The sequence below is a fragment of the Gouania willdenowi genome, chromosome 21 (assembly GCF_900634775.1).
Source record: "Gouania willdenowi chromosome 21, fGouWil2.1, whole genome shotgun sequence".
Lineage (NCBI taxonomy): Eukaryota > Metazoa > Chordata > Actinopteri > Blenniiformes > Gobiesocidae > Gouania > Gouania willdenowi.
The window spans coordinates 30,334,593-30,346,287 of record NC_041064.1 but is presented as its reverse complement, the minus strand read 5'-3'; the positions used below and the strand labels follow the sequence as shown (position 1 = coordinate 30,346,287).

The following is an 11,695-nucleotide window of genomic DNA, read 5'->3' as shown; positions in this document are numbered from 1 at the left end:
ACTGAAGTTCTACTTTAATTCTGACAGTTTGTCTCAATATAGGATGTTTGGATGATGATATTCTCAACATCATGGTCCCGTAAAACTACTTCCTGAGGTTTGGTTTGGGGGCTTTTTTTGGGAGAATCTCCATATTTGTAGAGTTAGAGGAAACGGAGCAGTTGCCGTTACTGCGGCTGGAGCTGCAAGCAGAGCCAGCAAGTGGTTTGGGTTCAAGTCAGGGTCTCAGTTCTCACACTGGAAGTGAAAACGTGACAATGACGTCAACCTCCTCTCTAAGTGGGAGAATCCTTCTTCTTATTGCTTGAGACAGACAAACATGTGTTGCAAGCAGCTATTGTTCCCAATTTTATAAGACATGGTGTTATATAACTAAATCATATAATCTGAGCTCTTCCAACAAACACTTGTAAAATAGACAATTAAATAAATCTGTTTTTGCTCTTTCTGTTATCAAAATGTTTGGGCACTGTCTCTTGAGAGTAATGTCCATCCAAAAAACCTGGACCTAACTCCCAGGTGGTGACAGACATAAATGGACACATGCCTTGGCATGCAACAAACAGCATGTAAACAGTGTAAGAGGAAAGAAGGAAAAACTCAAATTCCAAGGACTGTTTACTGTTTCCATGACTACAGCTCACTCCCCGCCCGCGCAGAGCCACACATACGCACATCGACGGTCCCACCAGGCAAACGCATCTGCCAGCAAAGATCCGGCCCATGAGCGAGAGAACACTTTCCCAGAGATATCAGTGACGTACAAATGTGAGCAGACGGGATTGCAGGCGAGCACAGACACACACTCTTTCTCTCTCACACACACACACACACACACACACAGACACACACGCACTCCAGCTGATGTCACGCTAGTCATGTAAGGTTTCATTGTTTTAATTTCATGCCGGATTGCCTGTTTGTTTAGACAGTCAATCCCTCGGGAACCAGCAGTAATACAGAGACACATGGAATCTTGGAGTGTATGTTGTGATGCCCTTCAACTATAAATTCAAGGTTGAGACATAAAAACGTAGACAGTATGAACAATTGTCAGTGTGTGTTTGTGCCATTTGTGTGCGATTGGGGAGTTGAGCTGTTTGTCTTTTTACACTGACATTTCTCAATCTTGTCTTGCCTTCTGTACCTGCTTTTTCCTGTGCAGGGTCGCTGGGGATGCTGGAGTCTATCCCAGCAGACATTGGGCATAAGGCAATGTAAACCCTTCTGGATAGGAGCCAGTCTGTCACAGGGCCTGACAAAATGGGGCCACCAGCAGGACTTGAACCAATAATTCCGGCACTGAGAGTTAGCAATGCTCACCAGTGCACCACAGAGTGACTATCTCTGAATATGAGGTATGCATATGTATATATACTACACATTCATATATATACAGTATATGGAAACTAGAAAAATTGTACAGATTTGAGGGATGATGACAAAGGCCTTTACAAAATCAAGAAAGGTTGTGAATTAATTTGTTCAAGGAAGGGGTGCACAGTGGATAAGTGGTTAGCATGTCCACCTCACAGCAAGTAGGTCCTGGGTTCAAGCTCTGGGGTGGACACTGGATTTTTGTGTGTGGAATTTGCATGTTCTTCTCGTGTTGCATGGACTTTCTTTGGATACTCTGGCTTCCTCCCACATTCCAAAAACATGACTGTTAGGTTGAGTCTCAAAATTGCCCGTAGCAGTGAATGTGAGTATGAGTGGTTCTCTGTGATGGACTGGCACCCTGTCCAGGGTGTACACCACCTCGTGCTTATTGAGAGCTGGAGATAGGTACCTGCAGACCCCAGCAACCCCGAAAAAAGGAACAAGCGGGTCAGAAAATGGATTGATGGATGTTCAAGGAAGAATAATCATGGAGTAAAGTTAGAATGTCACAAAGTTTAAATGCAGATAAATCATCTTCTGTTGTAAGATCATTATTTTACCCATATTTGTTTTAATTTTTTTTTTTTTTAACTTTGCATCTACAGCATGTCCTTATGGTCAGGTGCTTGTTTTTTTTTTCATCAATGAAGATGGCTAGAGTGCTGGAAACCTGGAGGGTCAGGGATTCAAATAAAGTGATTGGATTAGTTAAAGAAAAAAGACCCTAAAGCCTCAAATGCTCCCTGGGTGCTAAACCATGCCTGCCCCCTAAGGCGAGATCAACCTGCAGTAAAGCATTTTATTGCAAGTTTTAATATGACTTTAAATTTGGTGTGCACACTAATGTAGCAAACACAGTGTCTGTTGCACATGATTTACTAAGATCTCCAACATATTTGATAACAGGTGCAAAAGTGGAAAAGACCGCCCTGTTTAGGGATAGGGAGGTCTGCGCAGATGTCGCAATGCTCAAATTTTACGACCGCGCAGACTCCGCTCCTCACACCTGGTGTCACACAACACTGTTCGGCATGTACTTTTCACATCGACTCGTATTAAATATAACACCATCCTGCATTTCACCCACATGGTGAAAGGCAGCAGGAGAGATGCAGACGAGCTGTGGGGAGAGACTGGCAGACAAAAGTACAGACACCTTTAAAACACGTCCCAGAAAGAGTACAATGACAACAGAGAAGCACAAAATTTAAACTACAATGCGATCGACTATGAAAGCTCTGAAAAAGATACAGTTCTATGGAAAACATATATTATTTTCATTACATTTCAAGTTTGCAAAATTGTTGTTTTTATGCTGGTAATGAAGGGGGAATTAAAGGAGCATAGAGCAGAATATAGAAATCAGACTCCATAGTGACACCACTGTGGTTAGGGTAACTGCAGCCATCAGCCAAGCCACTGCAAGGGCGCGCATCAACTCTTTAGCACCAGAGCACAGCTGATACTGTGACTAGAGGATAGATACCAGACCGAAGCCTGACAGGACCCAATGAAACCGGACGGGTCGGGTTTGGACAGATATTTAGAACTGGTGTTCAGGTTCGGTCAAATAGTGTTGTTTGCGCGCAGCGTTCTTCCTTTCCTGCTGCAGCTGCTGTAGCCCTGAGGAGTCCAGCTTCAACTGTAATCCTGGATTAACACTGGATCTGTTACTGCTGCGGAAGAGCAATGCAGCTGATCGGTTGAAAGTCAATGTGTCATATTTCACCGCATGCGAATCTGCACCAGCGCAGCACCGTAACTGCTGCTGCATGCTGGTGCCCTCTGATGCAAATGCGCAGCACTTCTATTTTTGCTGGACACTGGAGCTGTGCTGCAGCAACTTAACAAAAATAAGCCCATGCGGGACAGGAAGTAGTGCACAGAATAAAATATCCGGATTATTTTCAAAATAAAATACTCTGTGTTTAAGGTGGATTGTAATTTCATCCATTGACCGAGGTTACCCCTGGCAGAGGAAAACACCGACCTTCTGGGACCTCCAGCGGGCCCATTTTGGGCTCTATCTGAAAACCGAGCACATATTCAGACTCGGGGTGATAAAAACCTGACCGCTAATACCACGTTTTTAAAAAAATTAATACTTTTTTTGCCCAAAAATTTGGACTACCCGAAAACCAAGCACATATTCGGACTCGGGGGGACCAGACCTTTCCGTTGATACAATGTTTTGCCCGATCCTAGCATTTTTAAAATCCTATGTAAATATATTGCATTTATCCATGGTTGAATCACATACGCTGCAAAACCAGAGGCAATGGCGATTATTGGACAGCAGATTGTGCGACAGTTACGCTGCCGAGCAGTTCCTGAGCAGATACGCATCCAGTGGAAATCCAGGGTATGTAAATAGATCCGATGGGTCTGTTGCATGCACTGCGCCCTTGTTTGTGTTGCACTTTCGCTATCTGATGTTGACATTAACAGTTGTTTGTTAATCAAATCAGTGCTTACCACTAAAACAAACGTAAATATGTCATTTCTTTGAAAAAAAAAATTTGGTTTTCATTGTTGGGTTGGACCAATCCGCACTCCAACTGTGACACGGTTGTTTATTTACTCGACGTTCATGTGATAGTTTACTGTAAGACCCGTGCACATGCCTCTGCATGCATTTGTGGATCCAAACAGTAGTTTAGTCCACTGTGCTTGTCTTGTTTCAGTCTCCAAGACGTTACCATCAGCATCATTTGACTCCATGTCCCCAGAACTGCACTGGAAATGTTTTGCCCGGAACAGCAGTACAAAATGTATCACACAATCTGTGCAAGGCAATAGGAATGTATGTAGGCCCATTCTCTTTGGTTTTGAGCGCTTCATCAATCATTAGCATTAAAAAACTTAAAATGAATGTTAATTTTTTTCACAAATCCTGCCCTATGCTCCTTTATTAGTCTTTATGGTTGTATGCACAAGAAAATGTTTTTTTTTTAATTAAAGGCAAACACAATGAATAGATTGCTTGTGGTATTTTGTGTGTTTATTACATCACTAGCAACATTTATTAGCTGGTTGTTGTTGTTGTTGTTTTTTTGTCTAACTAAAGCAGAATTTTGGAAAGAAAGCAACTTAAATAAAAAATGTACCAAAAAGGTAACAATGTAACATTACTATGGAAAGTATTCCTAGAAAGCTACATGGAATGTCAAGCCAGGAATGATAGAGCAGCAGTTTAGAGACAGATATTTGGCAAGTCTGTGCTATGTAGAAGCTTTAACTTTGTCTTCCAGTCTGAAATTGATATGTTAATCTCAAGTTCCTTCACTTTTTCATCTCTTTCAGACCCCACCCCCCTCTCCTTTTTTGTGCATTTTCGCAATTTGCCCCGTCACTAAATCTGCTTAAATTGGCTTAGGTACTTGTGCATCAGAGGGCATTACAAAGACCTGATTTGTCTCACAGAAAATTAGTTAAGTTAGGATTTGGACATTCTGACAGCGGTGATTAGATCGTGCAGATTTTTAATTGGAAGAATAGTCTTTGACTTTGTAACAGAAGACACATTGAAATGAAATACTGTAAAATACTAGCCTATGTACTATTAGTATTAGTAAGCTTCTAGCAGTACGGGACCAGTGGGCTGCTTTAACAATGAGTATTGCAAATGCTTTCTTAAGAATTTAGACAGCAAAGTGTGGTGGGGCGGCTGTTTTAATGTGTGTTTTCCTTTCATCCCCTGACAGCCCTGTGTTTCTCTTTCTATGATTCACTGCTGGCCTTTGGCTCCCTTTCTTGAACTTGTGTCACATCGACACATGATATAGGCGTCCACCACAGCTAATGCGTAATCTTTGCTGCCGTTTTTGTTCAGTTAAACATTTGTTAACATTTTGTCTTTGTATTCTTATCCCGATATTTTCCTGTTTCCATGAACAAGTAGCTTTATACATGCAAAAGGAATCCCCCACACTGGTTTTAATCTTAATTATAGGTAAATGTTGGCTGATTGATTTATGATGTGCTTACTTCATATAATATTCATGTGTTTCTAACATCAGGCAGTGCATTTAACTGGTAACATTAGTTGATACAAAGAAATAGGAAACGATTTTCTAACTAAAGGCCACAGGAGTAAAGAGTACTGATATATCTTACTCAAGTAGAAGTACTGTTACTTGATTGAAATTGTACTCAAGTACAAGTAAAAAAAGTAACTCAATTAAATAGTACTCAAAGTAAAAGTTACAAGTTACTTTCACCCCCCCATGTTTATTTTTGGTAATGAATCTTGCCACGGTTCCCTCACATACAGTAAACATCTAATGTTTAAATTTAAAAAGGAAGAGACCACATTTTGCACAATTGGAACTTCATTTATTTTCCACAAACATTATATATTATAGAATTTATATTTTCAAAAAATATAAATGCTTCTGATCTGGTGATGATAATTATATGATGATAATTTCATATTTTATCCACCTGAACAATTATTGTTGCTAACCGCTGTAAAATAACACAGCTAATTATTTGGGCAAGAAGCCATGCTGGGACTGTTCTGCATAGAGTTTGCATGTTCTCTCTGTGTGTTTGTTTTCTCCGGGTACTCCGTCTTCCTTCCACAATCCAAAAACATCGATCTTAGGCTAACTAAAGTTGCTGAAATGGCCCTTATTAGTAAATGTGAATGATTATTCAACTACGTGGCCCTCCAACAAACTGTGTGTACCCCACCTTATACACAATGTGACTTGGCGATATGCACCAGCAGACCCCTGTGACCCTGAGTGCATAAAGAAGTTGGTACAGAAAGCGGATGAATGAATGATGGAATTCTACATTAATAACAAACAATAACAGGGTAACCGATGAAGCTGGATCGGTGTTAAAATTCCAAATATCCATTGTGCTCCTTTTTCTCATTTCCGCACATGACATAAATAATAGATTTTAACATTATAAAAAAGTACAATCAAGCTAAGGTATGTATGATTTTATAAAAATGTTAGTGACTATAGTGTTACTGGTGGGTAAATTGGACAAAATAGTAAATTATATGAAAATAATCGTCAATACTATCTCACGGAGAAACATGACACACAAAAAGGAATGTTTCTATTTTCATGTTTGCCAACACGATTCTTTTTATGCTGCGGGACAAGACTTTCAAACTCATGTGTTTTGATTGGAGGTTTTTGGTACAATTTTATCTCATTACAACATTTCATTCAGAGTTTGTGTTATGGTAAAGGGTTATAATTAATGTGATAAATCCTATCGACATGCATTGGTTTGCAATTCATTCCCGGCAGATCCACACAAATTGGTGCCACCCAGCACGAAAATATTTCATGCCAAGCAGCACGACAAAAAGTTGCTTCCTGCAGCACGAAAAATATGAGGAAAAAGTGTTGCCACGGACAAAAAGTATTTTCGTGACAATTTACAAAGTCAGTAGCTGGGTTTCCATATCAAATTTTTGCAAACTAAAAACAATATTTCTAAATGTCGACAAAGTATAATTGCGCTTTTAACATGTTTGCATTGAACATTGTTGTTTTGGGCAGGAGCCTCGAAACTCCCTTGAAATTTCATCCCGCGAGACTTCGCTGCAGTAATCATTTTAAAGTATAATGTTAAGAAATGTCCCGGTCTCCTCTTCTGTTTACACTTACAACCTCATGGTCTGTTATGTGTATTAGCAGAAAAAGTGTTTCCATGGCATTTTTGTGACACATTTCAATATTGAAAAGTCTGAAATACCTCCTCATGAAAGCGTCAAATCTTTAAAGCGATATTTGAGTGTTTTTTAGAAATACGGGCGTTTCCATCACCAGTTTTTGTTGCAATAATTTTGATTTTGTGCATTTCCAAGGGTAATGGAAATGCAGCTTGTGATCTTTAATCTTATAGAGAAAAAGCAAACATATATGGTTTATCCATACCAAATATTGTGCTGCTAAAAAGCAATCTAAAAGAGCAGTTGCGAAAGAAATAAAACACTTGTTTAAATGGGATTTTAATGGAATTTGTATGAGCTGTTTTCTCTTAAGAACCACAATCCTACGGAAGGTTAAGGGTCTTTGGGGTTAAAGAGCATATATTCATCATGGTGGTTGGCTTTATCAGCCCCTCTTGTAGCATGTGTTTACTTAAGCCATTCCTACTTCCCCACCTTAACAGTGCACTTCTCTACAACAGATGCAAGTGCTGAGCAAAGGCAATATGAAGATGTCTCAGTCTCAGCACAGCACGAGCACTGAATCCCTCCGCTCCGGCTTCTTGACTCATAATCCAGGCCCTGTCTCTGAGCGGGTGTGGGGCAGAAGGGGATGATTGAAAGCCACATGGTCACATACTGCTCATCCAATCCACCTGCACACTGACAAGCAGACAGGCTATGTCACAACAATCCCAAACACCCCTGTGCCCCTGCCTAACCCTAACAACCCCCCTCCCCACTTTAACTAACCCCTGGTGACCTCTGCAGCCATCTGTTACAAGGCTCTGTGATGTGTTGATTGGCTAACGTGGGAGTGGTGTGGTTGTTGGGACAGGGAAGGCGATTGGAGTTCCTGGGTTGATGATGACTGAGAGGCTTTAAAATTGCACAAAATGAGAGATAGAGTTCAAAGACTGACTTGACTTTTAGTCAAGAAAAAAAATCAGTTTATGCACTCTGTTTCCAGGTAAGAAAAAGAAAAGGTTTTTAAAAGTACCACTTATTTAGTCGATTGTATATCAAAGGGTCATACTGTTTCTTTGTTAAAATCAAATACAAGATGCAAATCTAATACAAAAATGGTGTTCAGGAAGCGTTAGCAAGTAGAGAAAATATGGAATTTAGGGAGGTTGGGAAAAGGCAGAATACAGACTTTTATATTTAAAAAAGCCTGGGTCACTGGGTAACAGACAAGTATCGGCAAAAGTAATATAGTGATGTCCACAAACACATGTCACGCCATACATCAGGAACATAAAAGAAACTTTATTCACGGAATATTAAAAGTGTGTATTGTAGCTTGGCTTTGTGGGAAAACAGATGTCTCAGCCTGAATAGGAAGGTGACTCTTTTTCTCTTATTAGCCCGTTTACTTGTGAGCCTGTTGGAGGTTTCTTTGACCCTGTTCTACGCTCCAGCCCAAACTTTAGGGACCTCCACAGTTTGATCAGAACTGCAGCTTGGTCATAACTAACTTTCCCTTCAGATGCAGTGAGAACACACAAAGAAGGACTTGGCATGTCAGTTCACAAGCTTGTTACTGATATATTAAAGAACTAAAGCTTGTATTAACTTTGACTGAAACAGCTCTTATACTCATAGGCAGAGTTTGTATTTGTGCCAGGGGAGGCAAAAAAACATAGAATAATATATATTGACCCTCTCGTTATTGATACATTGTTTAATGTTGTAAATTTATGATATAATCGGGCCGGTGGCCGCTTTCTGCTTCATTTTTACTGCAGTACCATACATGAACTGCTATACGCAGTGTCGCTTCACAATTTATATTGTGAAGAATTGCGCAACAGAAGAAAAAGCAACCTAAAGTCTCAAAAGTTTCGAACCATACTTATACTACAAATCTGAGGTAGATATAAATTTTGTACAGTCACTGTGTTTTATGGCACTTAAAATGTTTGTATATTATGTACATTATATTAGGAATTTTGTAAAAATTTTGACCACTAGATGCAATGCAATATTTGGGATTAATCTTCTAGAGTATATAGAAAATTACCACAGTCAAATAAAATAAATGGTAATTCTAAAGGAAGTCTCATTTTTCTTTATGATTCTATTCCATAGTTTAATGGCAACTGTTTAAAGTAATACTAGCCTCCAATATTGAAATTCTAACAGTAAAAAACAGTAGTGTTTTACTCAAGACAACATTGTCTGAGACCAAGTCTTGCCCAAGATCAGAATGCAACGAGACCAAGACCAAGACCGGGGGTGTCGATACCAAGTGAAAACGAAGACCAAGACAAGCCTAGACAGAAACAAAACCAAGACCATAAAAACTAGGAGTGTGACGATTTCTCGACACGGTAATATATCGCGATATTTTTCCGCATTATCGATTATTGATATGCTTGCGCTATCACTTTTTAAATTTATTTTTTTTTTTAACTTTTTCTGCTTTTTCACTAAAATGTGCAAGTATGTCTTCACAGAAATTGATTGAAGGAACCAATATATTGTTTATTGGAATATTGCACTATAATGGTGTCACTGGTAAGAAAGACCTTATTTTTTTGTTTACAGAAAGCACTATTGGAGATACTTATTTGTTTACATTGGTATGTTGACATTTATTTACAGAAATGTTGCACTAAAATAGTGTCACTGTTCATAGGACACTTTTTCAATTTATTGTCTTTCAGAGATATAAATAAAAATTGTATTTTTTCATTTAATCTTTTTTTTGTTATGTCATAGGTTATCATAGATTGATTTCTGACCAATATATCTATAATCGCAGTATCGTCATATCGTGAGATAACCGTAATTGTGAGCTTTCTATCGTGTATCGTATCGTATTGTGAGGTACCCAGAGGTTCCCACCCCTAATAAAAACCCATGACAAGGTTGAACAGTTAAAGAGCATTCTCTCTTTAAAGGCCGTGTAAAGCAGAAATACATTTGTGTTATGTGTTTGTCACACCACAGAAACATGGGTCATTGACCACTGAGCCAAATTTGAAAGATGAAAAAATATAGGTCTCCAAATCATGTAAAAACAAACACTTCTCTCTGCTCTGAAATGCTGGGGGCGAGTCAGTTAGAGGCGCTGGAACCACGTTCACGCGCGGGAAGGTCGCTGCCTCTTTAGTGTGTCTGTGGGAGTAGTGTGAAAGCGGCTCCAGCATCGATAGTGCTTCCAAAAGTGCTTGGATCGGGCCAAATGGGGTGTCAGCCGAAAGGTCTGCTCCCCCGGGTCCGAATATGTGCATCTCTTAGTCAGAACACACAATCGCGGTGCAAAAAAAGTGCTCTTTCATGGAAAATGTGGCACCAGCAGAAGTGTTTTATTCCCCCCAGTCCGAATATGTGGTTTGTTTTCGGCTAGGGCCGAATTGCGCCTGCTGGAGGCCACGGAAGTTTGGTGTGCTTCAGCAGCAGGGTCGGGTTTATGCTAATGAGGGCTATGATTTTTGGCCTGCCCATTAAATTCTGAACACAGAAAATAGAAACTGTTTTTGAAGCTGAGCTCCACAATTGAATTATAAAGGGTTGAATGGCTTTGTACATGTTTTAGGGAATACATTTATGACCTATTTAATGTGTTTAGAAGAAAATGTCAGAATTAACTTTTTAAGATCGTTAATATTATTTCCTTTTGAAAACATTTGACAGACAAACACAAGATGTCTGCCACTCCCAAACCTTAACACATTTGTTCAGCTAAATTCTTTCAATCCTTGTAAATATTTAAAAGCCACTCATAAATCCAGACTAATTTTTAAATATCTGAAAATAGGATGTTTATTGGCCAGTTAAATGTTCAGAGGTATTTCTGGTATTTCAGACAGATATTTAGAAATGATGCTCAGGTTTGGGTCATTAAACATTTTTAAATTTAAAACAAATGATCAACAACTGCAGGTAGCCAATGGGCCTGTTTCACTTGATGCCATAACATCTCCCATTTGCACAGTAATTAGACAGGGCCCTCTGCGGACTTGTCAAAATCCACCTCCCATTTATTTCCCTTAAACCTGGCAAGGCACACACTCCTCATATAGAGTAGCCTTTGCTCAACAATGCTCAAGCTTTAGAATTCACACAGCATTGATGACAATCAGTAGGGTACAGATTATAGACAGAGTGAAGAGAGTGCCCGCCCGTGTTAACGGTGCGCTTGTTCCGCAAACGCGCTTATGCGCTCATCTGTTGACATTCGGAACGTGGATATGTAAGAACTTCCTCCAGTTGCTTCATAAAAGCGAGCTTTCCCCACAAACAAATGTAAATGTGTTGTCAGGATAAGAAAAAAAAAGACATTTTGATCGTGTCGGGCTCGAAGATATCTTAAATATCTTAAAGGTCCAGTATTATGCTATTTTTCACCCATCTCCAATTGTTCTACAAAACTACATAGTGTTTGAGGTTTATTTTCCCAAACTTGTTTTCTGAAGTTTTAGTCCACTGAAGAGTAAATCTATAACAGGTGCTTTCTTCTCCTCCTCACCTCTTCTGACCACATAAATAGTCAATTTAAGGTGATAGTCCATTGTTTTGTCTAACCGCTGCGTCACATTGGGTCACAAAAACTTCAAATCATCCCATAAAGGCGATACAAGTCAGTATAACGGCTACTAACAATGAAACTGATTGTGAGCACTCACG

The 11,695-nt window shown here is 39.5% G+C and overlaps 1 long non-coding RNA gene across 1 annotated transcript; it reads left to right on the top strand.

The window, feature by feature from the left end:
• The first annotated feature begins 714 nt into the window (after positions 1-714).
• Positions 715-4,096, top strand: LOC114454628 (uncharacterized). Its single transcript, XR_003672562.1, has 3 exons — positions 715-768; positions 1,166-1,358; positions 4,065-4,096. It is a non-coding gene; the product is annotated as an uncharacterized LOC114454628 (long non-coding RNA).
• Positions 4,097-11,695: the final 7,599 nt, after the last annotated feature.